The following is a 16,892-nucleotide window of genomic DNA, read 5'->3' on the forward strand; positions in this document are numbered from 1 at the left end:
TGAAGCTACACGCTCCTTTGTTTCTTTTGCTTTTCTTTAAACTTTATCTGTTGTGACTAAATTGCATTTAAAAGAAAAACCCCTGGAATAGATTTTTTTTAATTCATTCTTAGCATGTGGACATCAGTGGCAAAGCCATCTCCAGTTGCTCTTGAAAATGTTGTGATAGGCCTTCTTCTGGAACCAATGAGTTGAAGGTACTCCCACAATGCTGTTCGGTCGGGAGTTCCAGGGTTTTGACCCAGCTACAATCAAGGAGCAGCGGTATATGTCCAAGTCAGGATAGTTTTTTGTAACCTAAGGGACATTAGTGAACCAGTTGGATTTTTAACCCCAATCTGACAGCTTCATGGTCACATTTACAGATACCATCTTTTTGTTTCCAGATTTTTAAACAAATTCTCAGAATGCCATGGTGGAATTTGTACTCACATTATTTGGATTATTAGTCCAGTATTATAACTGCTAGACTACTGTACCGCAGTTTAAGTCTTGATACTTGTCCACTGCAGCTCCGACTGAAATTAAGTAACGGGAACAACTGCTTGGCAAAGAGCACTTTCAGATGACTGTGAAGTTGCAAAAGCACATGTAGGCACAGATCTCTTGAATATTACTGGCACTGGAACTCATTTCCTGAATTATGTGTAGCTGCTAACTTAATCACAATTAGAAAAAGGTAAAATAAGACACAGGATTATGCTTTAGTGTATAGTATGTTATCAAGCATATCATGCTTTTTCATTCTTTAACAAACAAGATTTAATAGAGATGTTCAAATTATATGGGCATCTGATAGAGTAGATCGGGAGAAACTGTTTCCAGTGGTGGGTGGGTCAGTAACCAGATGCAAGAGAGTTAAGATAATTGCCAAAAGAACCTGAGGGGAAATTAGATTTTTTTTATGCAGTGAGTTGTTTTGATCTGGAATGCATTGCCTGAAAGGGTGGCCGCAACAGGTTAAATAGTAACTTTCAAAAGGGAACTGGATATATACTTGAAAAGGGAAAAATTTCAGGGTTATGCGAAAAGGGCAGAGGAGAGGCACAGGCATGAGAAGCTGAATGATTTTCTTCTGTACTGTAAGATTCTATGCAAATACTGCGGCCGGAATTCTCTGCAGGTAGGCGGGTTGGGGCGGGGGATCTCCAAGACGAGAGGGAAACCGGGGAGGCGGGGTTTCCCGCAGGCCCTGCCTACTTTAAATGCAAGGCCTGATTTGCATGTGAGGTCCTGTCTGCAGCCAGCCAGATTGAGAGGCTAGTTGACTGCAGGTGGGTAGACCTGCAGATGCAGAGAGGGAACGAGGACTCGGTTGGGGATCGATAGGGGCTTGGTTGGGGAATGGCAGGTGTTTGGTCAGGGATCGTGGGGGTTGGGGGTTGGAGAATGGCGGGGCGGGGGGGAGGATCGTGAACCAGCAGGGGGGTTCGGCTGGAGCATCAGCAGGGTGGGAGAACGGATCGGGGCTGGTCACCGGAGGATTGGAGCTGGTCTCTGCATTATTGGTGGGGTGGACGAGAGAGGCCTGATAGTGGGATTCGAGGCATTGTGGTGGGTCTCCAGTCATGGGGGGTGAGTTAGGCGGGGACCCTGGATCCAAGAGGTAGGTATAAAGCCACTTACCTCCTGGATACAGTTGTCTCCACCTCGGTTTAACGCGTTCACATGCAGTTAAATTCAAAACCGGAAGTGGGCGGGTTGGAGGCGGGATCAGGTCAGGAATCCCATATTTAACAATTTAACTGTCCCATATTCCAAGCCCACTTGTTTATTTAGGGGAAAATACTGGCCTACATCAATTAAAATTGGCCCCAAATAAGTATCTCCTGCTTCATAGTTATCTAGGCCGTGATTTTACTTACCCCGGCGATCATACCAACTAACAACACACTAGGGTAGCCACTTGGCTGTTTTATCCAATTTCATGTAAAGTTTCTGTTAATGTGGTGTCATTGAAACCTTTACTTTCAACGCTTTCCATTCCTGAACAGATTTTTATGTGTACCTTTGGAAGTGACATAGTGAGTTGCAGTGAATGGTGAAACATAACGGTAACCCCCGCAATGGTGGTGATTATGAAAGGAATGGTTTGGACATTGAAGGGATGCTTTACAGTGTTGGTGTGGGGTGGTGCCAACCTGGCGCATTATGTGGCAGCTGTTGGATGGCTTTCTTGCTCTTTTCACTTTGTTGCTTTAAACGTCAGATTACACACACACTCAGTTGTAGTAATGGCAGGATCATGTATTTTATTTAAACCTTCATACTACTCAATAACCAGTATGAAGGTTACTGAGGCACACACACTAAACAAACCCAGTGCATGCTCTCTGCTCGTGAGAAACACAATCCAAAACTGGTGTCTCTCCTCAAACAGCCTTCTCTCACATCGCTTATCCAAAATTAAGACTTTGAACTCTATATTCCATATATAGTATCAATGGTACATACAAATAATTAACATTCGGACAATGCAGACTGATCGACCATTGTCCTGAAATCACGTCTAACTGCTTCATGAATTACTGTACACAAACCAGGTGATCAGCAGGAATTTCTTCAATTCCAGGCATCGTATCAATGATACATACAAATAATTAAGATACAGATGTAAAAATTCAGCAAAAACATCGACAGCAAAAGCATATAATTTTGGACTAAAGTTTTAGACATTGCTTTAATTTGGCTGTTACTGCACAAGGGCAGACAACCTGATGTGGTTCAGGTCCAAATATGTCCCACAGGAATACACATCAGGTGGGCAGGAATCAAAGGCTGAAATGGCAGGAAGATCATTGATGGGGAGGGCCCTTTGTCATGTAATCAGTGAGAGATCAAAAAGATTGGTCGATGATCAAAACACAAAGAAAGCCTTTTGACCACCCAGACTTGTTGGAGCCTTATCGAGGAAACAGCCCAGTAACAAAGGAACAGGCCAAAGACAGGATTTTGCTCTTTCAATTGTACTGTCTCAGGCAAAGGACAGTTGAACTTTTGGTGTGAGAAGAAGCATTTTGCAGGTATAACAGTGGCAGGTTTCAGCTGCCATCTCTCTCTCTCTCTCCTCTTCGACGCTTACTCACTTCGTTCAATGCACAAGGACTGAGCACTCCATCTGGGACGGGGAGAATAGACACCATCTACGAGCAAAGAGAGCCTCGCTATTTCGACTGGGAAGCTGACCTTGAGATTGGACTTGAATACCACAGATTGTTACAGAACGAGATGATACGCCTCATCGGGAGAAGCAGTGAGTAAATTAGAGGGGTAATTGGTGAGCATTTATCCCAGCTCACACATCTTTAAGACCACCGTATAGTGTGAAGGGGTGTTGTGTGTCCCAACTAAGCCTTAGGGGTTTAGTGGGGAGGTTTTCTGCAAGGATCATAAGTGTATGCACAATTCTGTTGGACAGATTCAGGTGGTGCATCCGAGCAGGGGTGTTTTAGGCGTGGGTACTTCACGTTAGGGGCCTGTTCAGACAGGCCAGGGTTGTGTATTACGCTGTGTTTGTTTGTTTTATACCACCAGGGTGTGTTTTACCGGGTGCAGGTGTGTGCTTTAACTTGAATAAAAGCATTGCGATGGTTGAAAGATCTGGCTATAACTGTGTATTTCAGTTCACCATTATAATTCTGGTGTCTAGAACTGCTGTAAGGATGGGGTGATTCGAAACCACCAAGGGCAAAACGACTTACAGAATCTGGTGACCGCGGCAGAACATTGGTATTTGAGTGAACAGACAGTTATGGAAGATCTCAAGGTACGTATTCGGAAAAGTTAATGTAACACAGCAGTGGGTGTTAGACCTGTTTTGGCTGAGAGTCCTGAGGACAAAGTCGCTGAGTGAACGGGGAATAAAGAGCACAAAAATGCAAAAGAAAAGGCCATTTGCCTCCTGTGTTTGCAGAAGCAAGTCCAGCTGCTCAGGAGCAGGTTGGTAAGCTTAAGGCAGAACTCCAAGAATCAGAGGAGCAGTCAGCTGCAAGGGCCACAGTGGGGAACAGATTAGTGGATGAGTTATGTGAGGAGAGGCAGGAAAGGTGTACTCAGGAGGAAACCTCCCGTAACACAGGAGAGTACCTGCAATACCAGGTCACCGAGGCGAAGCTCAACGAGCAGTCTGTACGGGAGGAGAATGCCCGCTTAACGGGTAAAGTTTACGGGTTGGAGGGGCAACTGAGAGATATAGGGCCCAAGTTTCAGTTGAGGATGAGAATGGCACACCTCCATCAGGTCCGTTGACTTTTTAGGTAAAAAAGGATGCCAAAAATTCTCGTCGCTCCTCCAACGCTGTAGGCCCGTGGTGTGGTGCATCCGAAGCTGAGGGGGGCGGAGCAATTGCCGTGCTGTGTCCATGCAGCCAGCGGGGGGTGGGGGGTGGGAGGTGGGGGGGGGTGGTGCTAGGGTCCTGTGTGGTTTTCATTGCCGGTAACATTGCGCATGCACGTTGTAGCGTCCGTGCATGCGCAATGGGTCTTCGACCTTGGCAATTGGCCATTTAAAGGGAGAACATGTCCAGCAACATTGGCACTCTGTTAAAACAAGCTGTGTGAGGCAGTGCACATTCACCAAGATGTGGATGAGAGCTGGGTGCAGCCTTTCTTTGCTGCTGTTGTTGATGTAGTTGTTGATGCCACTGTTGTAACTGTTTTCAAATTTCAATTGTTTACTAAGTTTTGTAACTTTACAAGTATATAAGTGATCTTAGAGTTTTTAAGTGTTCTTAGAGTGTAAATGTTCTCACATTTAATAAGTTGTTTAAATTTACTGCATTAAAAGTTATCTTAAGATTTTTCAGTAATCTTGTTCACAAATTGAAATTGTTTACTAGTTTTGTAACTTTAAAACATTATAAGTGATTAGAGTTTTTAAGTGATCGTAAAAGTCATATCACATTAAATTTTGATAAAAGAATGATTTTATTGCACTAAAGTAAAGTACATTGTAAAGATTTCAATGAAATATATTACATATTGAAACTGAATCTTGACAAGAATGCTTTTATTATTGCACTAAAGTAAAGTACATTGCAAACGTTTCAATAAAGATTATTATATATTAAAACTGAATCATGATCCATTATTATATCGCCACACAACATTTAGGAACAACTGCAAAAGATAGACATCCCTCACCCCTTCAGTCATGCCTGCCTCCCGCACATAGCCATGACTGAGGAGCGTGCTCGAGTGGCGTGTCGTAGTTCGGAGATCTCTCCTGCTGCAGTGGGATGGGTGTCCGTGGGCCAAGGAAGCCAGTGACTGATTGCCCTACAGTCCCTGAGACGCACAGATAGGTCTTGATGCTGGCTGCGAGGGGTTGGGTTGGGGGCAGAGGGGGAAGAGTGTGTTGGGGGTGTAAGAGTGAGGAGGGACACACGGAGCGAAGGGTTGGGGGGTGGGGGAAGAGTGCTGTTGGGGGTGTGGGAGACAGTGGTGGGTTAAACCACGTTACGCGAACAGTCAGTCCATGACAGAGGCATGTTAATGCCAAACAGTTAGTTCTTACAAATGAGAGATAATCCAGTCCGAGGTGAGTTATTCCAGTAATAAAGAACTCACTTCAGGAGTGGAAGCAAGTCTCTCTCGATTCCGAGGGACTGCCTATGATGATAAGGTTGGACTAATGGGGTATGATGTTTTCTGAAGCATCTTAACTTAACTTAGCCACAATTAGGTGTTGATGACCCATTACTCAACATGTAGCCCTGATCAGAGCGGGACAGCAGTGTCTGCCTCAGCTAGGAGCCCACACTTGCTTATTTATAAATGGAGAAACAACTGTCCTCACTCAGCAGATATAAGGCAAAATATCATCGTAAGAGGTTTTAGGCCAATTAATGGACCTCACATTTTCTTCGGCCGCGATTGATTAGCCCTGCATCGTGCTAGAGTGCTTGGGGCTGATCATCGCGGATTGCGGCTGCCATTGGCTCCCTGCCGTGTACAAGTTGTTCGCCTTACTCAGCATCTTCTTTGTTAGTCTTGTCAACAGGGAGTCATTGATATGAGGCAGTGTCTTACCATCTATGGCAACATACATTTGTGACACCAGAGAGGTTATTTTTTTTCCAAGAAACCTGACGTATGGACCAGATTTTAAAATAATAGTGAAAAGTACTGTTTATTGTTTAGGAGCTATATTCTATTATATTTGGAAATGGATGGGCTTGAAATTGCTTTTTGTTCTAAGCATGCTATTTCTTTCCAAATTCTAGTCAAATACTTTTGGGTGATGAAATATGTATATATTTTGTCGGTTACAGATACAGTATTTTAATATTATCTGCACTGCCCTTTAACTTGGCAATTCTAGTCATATATTTCAAGCTTTCATTTTATTTTGTTCATGCAGGAAATATTCTGTACCTTCCAAGATGTCTGCTGTGAATGCATTAGTTATTGTCCATATTCATTCTTCCTTTTATCTATTATAATTTTACATGAATATTCTCTGAGTAGTCGGATCCCGCACCTAACCCTGACCGAAGAGCATTGCCGGTGTGTGCTCCAGTCGGAAAGGTAAGACTCTTTACTTATTATTACTTGATTTATTTTATGTTTTATATTATTTATTATTTATTAATTGTTATGGTTTATATGGTTCTTTATTGGTTAAAGTGATGTTTTAATGCTTTAGTCCTTTGTGTTTAATGCTTCCCACCCCCTGTTTCTGGCTACCTGCACTGAACTTAACTCTAGGTAAGGTTATTCAGAACTTACAAAGTGGACACTTACTCTGGTCTAAGTTAGTTTGGAGTAACTTTTCACAGTACAAACTTGCAAAACAGGTGTAAGTGGCTGGACATGCCCCCTTGTGAAAAAAAAGTGAACTAAAACAAAATTAAATGAACATACTGAAACTGGAGCAAACTAAATGTGGAGAATTGCAATTTCTAGGATACTCCAAAAAAAACTAGTTGCTCCAAAAAATAGGAGCAAATCCAGTTGAAACTTGGGCCCATTAAGACAGCTTACAGGATAGCTAGCAGTAGGGGGTTTGAGAGTGGTAATCATGGGCCCTGCCAAGAAAAAATCCAAAGCTTGACTGAAGCGCTAGCCAAAACCAAAGGCATGGTTTGCTGGATGGCAGCGGGAGAAGCTTGGGTAGACTGGAAAGAGGAAGAAGATAGTGAGGACTGGGGGCAGGGTAGGGATGTCCGACCACCCCTTGAAACATTGCAACAGAGAAAATAGGTGCCGGAGTAGGCCATTCGGCCCTTCGAGCCTGCACCGCCTTTCAATAAGATCATGGCTGATAATTCCTTCAGTACACCTTTCCTGCTTTCTCTCCATACCTCTTGATCTCTTTAACAGTAAGCGCTTGAATATATCCAATGAACTGGCATCAACAACTCTTTGCGGCAAGGAATTAAACAGGTTAACAACACTCTGAGTGAAGAAGTTTCTCCTTATCTCAGTCCTAAATGGCCTACCCCTTATCCTAAGACTGTGTCCCCTGGTTCTGGACTTCCCAACATCAGGAATATTCTTCCCGCATCTAACCTGTCCAGTCCCACCAGAATCTTATACGTTTCTATGAGATCCCCTCTCATCCTTCCATACTCCAGTGAATAAAGGCCTAGTTGATTCAGTCTCTCCTCAAATATCAGTCCAGCCATCCCTGGAATCAGTCTGGTGAACCTTTGCTGCACTCCTTCAATAGCAAGAACGTCCTTCCTCAGATTAGGAGACCAAAACTGAACACAATATTCCAGGAGATGCCTCACCAAGGTCCTGTACAACTGCAGTAAGACCTCCCTGCTCCTCTACTCAAATCCCCGAGCTATGAAGGCCAACATGTCATTTGCCTTCTTCACCGCCTCCTGTACCAGCATGCCAACCTTCAATGACTGATGTACCATGACACCCAGGTCTCGTTGCACCTCCCCTTCTCCTAATCTGCTGCCATTCAGATAATATTCTGCCATCATGTTTTTGCCACCAAAGTGGATATCCTCACATTTATCCACATTATACTGCATCTGCCATGCATTTGCCCACTCACCTAACCTATCCAAGTCACTCTGCAGCCTCTTAGCATCCTTCTCACAGCTCACATCGCCACTCAGTTTAGTGTCATCTGCAAACTTGGAGATATTACACTCAATTCCTTCATCTAAATCGTTAATGTATATTGTAAAGAGCTGGGGTCCCAGCACTGAGCCCTATGGCACTCCACTAGTCACTGCCTGCCATTCTGAAAAGGACCCGTTTATCCAAACTCTCTGCTTCCTGTCTGCCAACCAGTTCTCTATCCATGTCAGTACATTACCCCAATACCATGTGCTTTGATTTTGCACACCAATCTCTTGTGCGGGACCTTGTCAAAAGCCTTTTGAAAGCCCAAATACACCACATCCACTGATTCTCCCTTGTCCACTCTACTAGTTACATCCTCAAAAAATTCCAGAAGATTCGTCAAGCTTGATTTCCCTTTCATAAATCCATGCTGACTTGGACGGATCCTGTCACTGCTTTCCAAATGTGCTGTTATTTCATCCTTAATGATTGATTACAACCATTTCCCCACTACTGATGTCAGGCTAAACAGTTTATAATTACCCGTTTTCTCTCTCCCTCTTTTTTTAAAAAGTGGTGTTACATTAGCTACCCTCTAGTCCATAGGAACTGATCCAGAGTCGATAGACTGTTGGAAAATGATCACCAATGCATCCTCTATTTCTAGGGCCACTTCCTTAAGTACTCTGGGATGCAGACTATCAGGCCCGGGGATTCAGCGGCCTTCAATCCCATCAATTTCCCTAACACAATTTCCCGCCTAATAAGGATTTCCTTCAGTTCCTCCTTCTCACTAGACCCACTGTTCCTAGTACATCAGGAAGGTGATTTGTGTCTTCCTTCGTGAAGCGGCAAAGGGACCAATGTGGCCAATACGGCAGCATAACTTTGGCCCGCCCATGGACAGTGTGGGTCAGGGCGCGCTGCAAAGCAATTTTGTGGTTCCGTTCACCACCCCGCAGCTGCAGAATATGATCTTGGGGGCACCCAAGTTAAAGAAAGAAGGGGACCCCTCTGTTCACTTTACCGAGGTGGACCAAGTTGGAGGGATTAACGGGTGTAGTGAGGCCGAGGCTCACAAGCTGTTGCTGTTTTCCCTGGATGGGAAACTGCATCAGGCCCTGTCCGCCAAGACTAAATGGGGACAGGGGACCATGGCCGGTTTAAAGGAGGAAATCCTGAGAGCCATGGGTCACACCCAGGGTAATCTGTTCTCTAGGGTAGAGAGGACATCGCAACTGGCGGGGGAAGCACCTCAGGCATTCGCGGACAGGCTCTGGCCAGCTACAAAATGGCCGCAGGTGGGATGCTCAACAGGGCACAGTTGCAGGGGGGGCTGGAGTGCTCTGTCACCTGAGGCTGGCTTTCAAAACCGGCTCAGAGGAGGAGGTCAAACCAAGTAAGGGCAAGGTACATGAAATGAAGGCCATTGAGACTAGTAAAAATGAATGGCGTTAGGAAGGGGTTAGCGCAGGGAAGGCTAGGACGTGTTTCAGGTGTGGAAAGACGGGATTCTGGAGGAGAGACTGCCCGGCCCCGAGGAGGGGGTAAGGTAAAGGGGATCCTCCAGTGCCTAAGATGAAAACCTGTCGAGGCGAAGGGACCGACCGCGGAACAATTTGATTTTCTGATGGCTGCCCTTCGGACAGTTTTTGTGTCAGAGCGGGGGGGGGGGGGGGGGTAGATGCTGCTGTGAGAATGGAAATCCCGACTGCTCCAGTAATCCCACCACCCTGACTAGCACGCACCCAGCCTGAGGACCTGTGTTCGCATACGTACGATGAGTGGAGTAGACCATGCGTGAGGATGGGGATGGAGAAGGTACTTGGTGGACACCGGAGCTTCGAGCACGGTGATCCATGCGAGGAACCCGACCGATTCATCCTGGTCCAGCAAAGTCCCATTCAGTCTGGTGGGGTTGATTGGAAACGAGCAGGTGGGGGCGATGTCCAGGCCGTTAGCCATAGATTTAGGATCCCTCCACACCAGGTGGGAATGCGTCCTAATAAAGTGGGAACAGCCAGGGTCAGGAGTCAATGAGAGAGGATTAATTAGCAATCTCGTTGTGCGAGGCCCCTTGGGAAGAGTGACCATAATATGGTGGAATTCTACATTAGGATGGAGAATGAAACAGTTAATTCAGAGACCATGGTCCAGAACTTAAAGAAGGCTAACTTTGAAGGTATGAGGTGTGAATTGGCTAGGATAGATTGGCAAATGATACTTAAGGGGTTGACAGTGGATGGGCAATGGCAGACATTTAGAGACCACATGGATGAACTTCAACAATTGTGCATCCCTGTCTGGCATAAAAATAAAAAAGGGAAGCTGGCTCAACCGTGGCTATCAAGGGAAATCAGGGATAGTACTAAAGCCAAGGAAGTGGCATACAAATTGGCCAGAAATAGCAGCGAACCCGGGGACTGAGAGAAATTTAGAACTCAGCAGAGGAGGACAAAGGGTTTGATTGGGGCAGGGGAAATAGAGTACGAGAGGAAGCTTGCAGGGAACATTCAGATGGACTGCAAAAGCTTCTATAGATATGTAAAGAGAAAAAGGTTAGTAAAGACAAATGTAGGTCCCCTATAGTCAGAATCAGAGGAAGTCATAACGGGGTACAAAGAAATGGCAGACCAAATGAACAAGTACTTTGGTTCGGTATTCATGAAGGAGGACACAAACAACCTTCCGGATATAAAAGAGGTCAGAGGGTCTGGTAAGAAGGAGGAACTGAGGGAAATCCTTATTAGTCGGGAAATTGTGTTGGGAAATTAATGGGATTGAAGGCCGATAAATCCCCAGGACCTGATGGACTGCATCCCAGAGTACTTAAGGAGGTGGCCTTGAAAATAGCGGATGAATTGACAGTCATTTTCCAACATTCCATAGACTCTGGATCAGTTCCTATGGAGTGAAGGGTAGCCAATGTAACCCCACTTTTTTAAAGGAAGGAGAGAGAAAACAGGGAATTATAGACCGGTCAGCCTGACATCGGGAGTGGGTAAAATGATGGAATCAATGATTAAAGATGTCATAGCAGCGCAATTGGAAAGAGGTGACATGATAGGTCCAAGTCAGCATGGATTTGTGAAAGGGAAATCATGCTTGACAAATTTTCTGGAATTTTTGAGGATGTTTCCAGTAAAGTGGACAAGGGAGAACCAATTGATGTGGTGTATTTGGATTTTCAGAAGGCTTTCGACAAGGTCCTACACAAGAGATTAATGTGCAAAGTTAAAGCACATGGGATTGGGCGTAAGCGTGCTGATGTGGATTGAGAACTGGTTGGCAGACAGGAAGCACAGAGTAGGATTAAATGGGTACTTTTCAGAATGGCAGGCAGTGACTAGTGGGGTACCGCAAGGTTCTGTGCTGGGGCCCCAGCTGTTTACACTGTACATTAATGATTTAGACGAGGGGATTAAATGTAGTATCTCCAAATTTGCCGATGACACTAATTTGGGTGGCAGAGTGAGCTGCGAGGAGGATGCTATGAGGCTGCAGAGTGACTTGGATAGGTTAGGTGAGTGGGCAAATGCATGGCAGATGAAGTATAATGTGGATAAATGTGAGGCTATCCACTTTGGTGGTAAAAAGAGAGAGACAGACTATTATCTGATGGTGAGAGATTAGGAAAAGGGGAGGTGCAACGAGACCTGGGTGTCATGGTACATCAGTCATTGAAGGTTGGCATGCAGGTACAGCAGGCGGTTAAGAAAGCAAATGGCATGTTGGCCTTCATAGCGAGGGGATTTGAGTACAGGGGCAGGGAGGTGTTACTACAGTTGTACAGGGCCTTGGTGAGGCCACACCTGGAGTATTGTGTACAGTTTTGATCTCCTAACTTGAGGAAGGACATTCTTGCTATTGAGGGAGTGAAACAAAGGTTCACCAGACTGATTCCCGGGATGGCGGGACTGACATATCAAGAAAGACTGGATCAACTGGGCTTGTATTCACTGGAGTTCAGAAGAATGAGAGGGGATCTCATAGAAACGTTTAAAATTCTGACTGGTTTAGACAGGTTAGATGCAGGAAGAATGTTCCCAATGTTGGGGAAGTCCAGAACCAGGGGTCACAGTCTAAGGATAAGGGGTAAGCCATTTAGGACCAAGATGAGGAGAAACTTCTTCAACCAGAGAGTGGTGAACCTGTGGAATTCTTTACCACAGAAAGTTGTTGAGGCCAATTCACTAAATATATTCAAAAATGAGTTAGATGTAGTCCTTACTACTAGGGGATCAAGGGGTATGGCGAGAAAGCAGAAATGGGGTACTGAAGTTGCATGTTCAGCCATGAACTCATTGAATGGCAGTGCAGGCTCGAAGGGCCGAATGGCCAACTCCTGCACCTATTTTCTATGTTTCTATGTTTCTCTGTTTCTTAGGGGCCGACTTTATGTTGGCCCACAGGATTATAGTGGATTTGAGGAATCACTGCCTTTGGGGAGCAGTGGTTTCCGATAAGGAGAAAGAAGTTGTAGTGATCCCAAGGAAAGGGGAAGGAAAAGGCAACATGGGTATCTTGAAGCCGAAGGGGAGTTATGACCTAGCAATTGGTCAATACTATCCCGGCCAAGTACCAGGCGTATGTGCGGGACAAACTCACATCGTTCGCCATACACAAGCACGACAGTGGTAGGGTGACGGGGGTGGAAGTCCGATTACAGGGGGGCTCCATGTCACAGCCACAGAAGCAATACAATTTCACCAGAGAGGCACAAGCCGACTTGGGGACGGCAGTGGGATCCCTGGTAACACAGGAAGTGTTGAGGCCCATAGCGACACACGTGAACTCGCCACTTTGGCCGGTTAGGAAACCGGACCAGTCATGGAGAGCCACCATGGACTAGCGGGTGCTCAACAAAAACATCCCAGCCTGCGCACCCATAATCACGGCCGTAGCTGATCTGATAGGGAGTATTCCAGCATCAGCAACCACATTTACGGTGCTGGACATTTCAAATGGGTTTTGGTCGATTCCCCTGAAATGGGAAGACAAGTACAAGTTTGCCTTCACTTTTAAGGAACAGCAGTACACATGGACATGCCTTCCCCAGGGATTTCATAACAGCCTCTCCATATTCCACCTGTGTATGGCAGATGCCTTAAAGGGATTCAGCAGACCCCAGCAGTTGGTGCAGTATGTGGACGACTTACTTTTGTTCTACAATGATGGGGAGGAGCATGGTCTGCTGCTGGCTGAGCTGCTGGAGCTGCTGAGAGAGACAGAGTTCAAGGTCAATCCTAAGAAAGCTCAGATCGGTCAGAGGGAAGTAAAATTCCTCGGGCTGACCATGAGGACTGGGGAAAGGGCTATAGATGAGGCCAAACGGAAGGCCAGCCCCTATGACTATGATGTGGGTGAGATCCTTCCTGGGGCTCACGGGGTATTGCAGGGATTTTATTGAGGATTACACCGCTGCGGCAGCCTCTCAGCTTCGGCTCTTCCACAAGGGAATCGGATGGGAGTGGGACGGGGACTGCACAGCAGCGTTTAATTGTCTCAAGGGAGACCTGCAGATGGCACCCACATTAGGGGCAATTAATGGTGGGGAGGACTTATTTTTGAAGCAGTAGCCAGCGGGGAATGTTTGAATGCGGTGCTGCTCCAAGAGAGGCACGGCAAAATGAGGCCCGTGGTGTACTCGTCAAGAGTCCTCATGTATGTCGAATGGGGATATTCCAATTGCGAGAGGTATCTCCTAGCCACACATTGGGCCGTAAAGTGCTCACAGCTCTTTACGGGATCATCCCTGATCGTTCTATTAACCCACCATACCCCCACTCAGATGTTATTAGATGGGAGGTAAAGGATGGCACAGTGAGCAGTGCTCGCATTGCCCGCTGGACTTTAATGCTCTCACAAATGCATCTGAGAGTGCAAGGCCTGAGTGAGCCCAAGTTGGCCGCCAACATGATCTACCCAGGGATGGCCCACATGTGTATGGTGGAAGGGTTTAGGATGTGGATGTCGGATTCTACATCGAAGGGTCTAGTTCGGAAGTGAACGGCGAGTGTTTCACCGGGTGCAGGATTTATCACCCTACAGCTGACATAGCAAAGGCCATTAAACTCCCGAACACCCTGAGCACCCAGCACGCCGAACTGTCGGCAGTGGTGTAGGTTGTTACCCACGCTGACGAGTTCCCGGCCCCATACACCATCTGCTCGGATTCCATGTTTACATGCAATTCGTGTACTGAATACTTGGCCATCTGGGCTCGTCGCGTTTTCACAGACAGACAGGAAGCCCTTAGCAACAGCACCATTGTTGAGAAAGGTCTTTGGAGGCCACAGGGACCCCAGATGTCATTACATCCACAAAGTAAAGGCTCATTCTAAGACAGAGCCCAGAGGGAAAGGCAACCAAAGGACAGACGAATTAGCAAAGGAGGGAGCCAGGGAAGGAGTTTTTTGGGATCCATACAGGTCCAGCCCAGTAGCAGCGATCCGGGCCAAAGGGGGGACACCAGGGAGTGCAGGGGTAGCATTGGCCCCAGACTTGAGGAAAGTCCAGGCACAGGATCCCATCCTCAAGGTTGTCCTGGAGCAGCTGGCTAAAGGCGAGAAGGTAAAAAGTCCATTTGGGGTAGCGGACATCACCGTAAAGGAGGGGATGTTCTTTAAGGGGGATCAGTGGATAGTTCCCAGGGTGCATCAGAAGGAATTCCTCCAGTTGGCCCACGGGGGTCCAGGAGCGGGACACCCAGGACCGGAGACTACCTGGCAAAGGGTAGAACAGGCAGGGTGGTGGCCATATTTGAGGGAGGATGTCCGCGACTGTCTGGTGTGCGCGGCGAACAACCCCGATCCGCAACGTAGGAAGGTTCCCATGGGGCACACGAGAAGGGTAGTCGGTACAGGTCGATTACATCAGGCCATTGGCCACCACAAAGGGGAGGTTACAAGTACTGTTTGGTCCTAGTCGACATGTTGTCCAAGTGGGTGGAAGTCTTCCCTTGCTGATCAGCCACGGCGTTGGCGACAGCAAGGATTTTGGTAAAGGAAGTGTTCTCCAGGTGGGGACTGCCACAGATCGTGGAGTCCAACCAAGGGAGCCACTTCACAGGGCAAGTCATGCAGTCCACATTGAAGGTTCTGTGGATAGAGGGTCAACATCATCATCATAGGCAGTCCCTCGAGGATGACTTGCTTCCACGCCAAAAAAAAAGGATGAGTTCACAGGTGTTTCGAATGAAGAACCCGAACTACATCCTCAAGAGTGGAAGATGCCTGTGCGTGGATTTTTTAACATGTGGTGGCCGTTGCACACCAGCCACCACATGGACTTGACAGAGCTAGGTCTTGGTCCAGTGGTAAGGATTAGCCAAGACAACTGGGGACCTGCTCTGCTGCATGGACCTAGTACGCACACATATCGCAGTGTGGGCTGGCCCGTGCTGCCCCTGGCTCTGAAATCACGCCTCCCCTGGGCCCCGATCACATCCCTTCACAGTCTCTCACAGCTCCTTCACACCGATCTATCCGCTCCTGCTGCATCTGCCCATGCTCCAATCACCAACCTGGACCTTGCTGATGTCACTCTTCACTGCCATTGCCCTCCTGCACCAGCTCGCGCTGCACCTTGTAGTGGCATGCCTCCACGCTGCTCTCTGGGCTGCACGCCACTCCTTTTATGGCCCCGACCTGCCGCTGATAGAGGGTAAATGACATGTGGCTCACAACCCACAGTCATCCATGTTATGTCTTGAATAAAGAATCTGACCAGATACTGTAAGCTTAAAGTAATGTGTGACCGTAGTCCTTTGTTACAGGTCTCCAGAGTGCCTCTCCAGCCTGTGAGGCCTCCTTATATACAGGTGCTCCCAATGAATTATGAGATCCCTTGGGACTCCAGGGGATGAGCCCTCTGGTGGTTAAACAAGGTATTTACAGGTTTACAAATATAACAACACTCCCCCCTCCCCCCCCACCCCCACCCCCACCCAAAAATCAATAGTGCAACTATTTACAAGGTGAGTCGATCTGGGGCCTTCCTTTCCCTGGTTGATCGTCTCGGTGCAAATGCTGGTTTTGGTGAGTCGTTTGTTGGGCCCTCGCTAGGCTGCTGCGCAGCTGGCCTTGCAGGGCTGCTGGGTGTGGTGAGTCCTGCTGGGCTGTTGCAGGTGATGGGTTCTGCTTCGTGGTCAACCGCTGGGTCGGTTGCCACTTGTGTGTGTGTTGGGGGGTCGAAAAATGTAGAGTCTACTATGGGTTGTTCTGGATAGTCCATGAATCTGAGTTTGGTTTGTTCCAAGTGTTTTCTACAGGTGAGTCCATTTGAAAGTTTGACCAGAAACACCCTACCCCCATCTTTGGCCACGACAGTGCCTGGAAGCCACTTGGGACCTTGTCCATAGTTCAACACAAATACAGGATCATTAATCTCGATTTCGCGTGACACATTTGCGCGATCATGATATGTATTCTGTTGAAGCCACCTGCTCTCTACCTGTTCATGTAGATCAGGGTGGACTAACGAGAGCCTTGTCTTAAGTGCCCCTTTCATAAGCAGTTCAGCAGGGGGAACCCCAGTGAGCGAGTGGGTCTTGTGCGGTAACTAAGCAGGACTTGGGATAGGCCTTCAGTTACCCTCTTCAAGCTCTGCTTGATTGTTTGCACTGCTCGCTCTGCCTGACCATTCGACGCTGGTTTAAACAGGGCAGATGTGACATGTTTGATCCCATTGCGGGTTATGAGCTCTTTGAACTCAGCACTGGTGAAGCACGACTCATTGTCACTCACAAGGACATCAGGCAGGCCGTGCGTGGCAAACATGGCCCGCAGGCTTTCAATGGTGGCAGCAGATGTGCTTGCCGACATTATCTCACATTCAATCCTTTTGGAGTATGCATCTACAAGC

The sequence above is a fragment of the Pristiophorus japonicus genome, chromosome 10, assembly GCF_044704955.1.
Source record: "Pristiophorus japonicus isolate sPriJap1 chromosome 10, sPriJap1.hap1, whole genome shotgun sequence".
Classification (NCBI taxonomy): domain Eukaryota; kingdom Metazoa; phylum Chordata; class Chondrichthyes; family Pristiophoridae; genus Pristiophorus; species Pristiophorus japonicus.